Here is a 1,308-nt window from a genome sequence, read left to right as displayed (position 1 = left end):
CTATAAGTTTTTTAAACAAATTATGTTCACATTACATTTAAACCATTTAAGTTATAATTTTAATATTATGGTATTGTAAGATTAACTGTTCATTATTCAATTCATACACAATATCACCTTGCAAATCCATGTTATCATTAGCTAGGGCATTTTCTTCAATATTTCCAATTGCACCTTGAACCTTAACTTCTTCTCTACTCGGGTCCTATTAAAAAAAAGCAGTGTACCAAGTATCTTTCGCAACTCGTTTATTTCAAAACGTGTGGTCTAAGTTTTGCTTTACTCTAACTACGTATTAATATTACAATAAAATATTATACTTATTTCAATTATTGGTTCTACATCACCATCAAACTCATTTTGAAGTCCATAAATCGTTTTTTGATTCATGACCGAAACAATGATGTCATGGCACGCATCTTTTTTTAGAATCTTGCAAGGTCCTCCTCCAGTTGCAAAAACCTGATGTTTTTCCTCTGCTGCTATTTTCCGCACCTTCCTTTTTCGGTTTTCATAAAACCTTTAATGCCTCCGAAGTTCTGTACGTTGCATTTACTGCGGTAGCAATTTACTTCGGTGGCTATTTTCTCCCAAATTTTAGTTTCTGCTTCATTTGAAACGTGGTCTGTTTTTTTTATTTTCCAGAATGTGCTTGTACTTTGCACAAACAGTCGCAATCAATAATTTTTTCGGTAATGCTTTACGGTACGATCTGCTGTGGCACGCGCACATGCCTGCACGCAAGGTACGCGCAGCCAAAAATTGCATACTGATCAGCCATGTTGCCGAACTGCCACCAAAGTAGAAAATTTAAATGAAAATAAAAAAGTAATTCATTCCCGGTTGAAAACTTAGCAGAATTTTGTCCATACAGGAGATAGTAGACGAAACTGATAAGCTCATACATATGATTGTGCTGATTGCAGCTAGCCGTTTTCCCTGATAAAAGGAAACCAGTCGCTGATAGTTTTGGAACTTAGCTTCATTTCCGTGTGAATAAAAGCATATCGAGGGAAAGGTCGACAGAAATAAAACATAGCAGGCCGGCTCACTTGCTCCAAAGACAGATTTGATTGGTAAAAAAAAGTTCCTTTGAAAATAGCAAAATTGGTGGTGCAAAATGTGCCATCTGTGGGGTTGCGCTTTTGGCAACGAAACTTTAACCACCGGGGAGTTTTCTTGGAAACCAACACAGTCCCGCAGGAACATCCAAAATGGCAACTCAAAACGCCGTGCCTGTAGAAAATGTCCAACAGAGAATTGCAATCTAGCAGAATTTTATAAAATTCAGTTTCAGTAATACTACAG

Source organism: Dendroctonus ponderosae, unplaced genomic scaffold, assembly GCF_020466585.1.
Source record: "Dendroctonus ponderosae isolate FM_Combo_2020 unplaced genomic scaffold, Dpon_F_20191213v2 Dpon_F_20191213_5, whole genome shotgun sequence".
In the NCBI taxonomy this organism is placed as follows: Eukaryota; Metazoa; Arthropoda; class Insecta; order Coleoptera; family Curculionidae; genus Dendroctonus; species Dendroctonus ponderosae.
Note: the sequence above shows the minus strand (reverse complement) of the source record.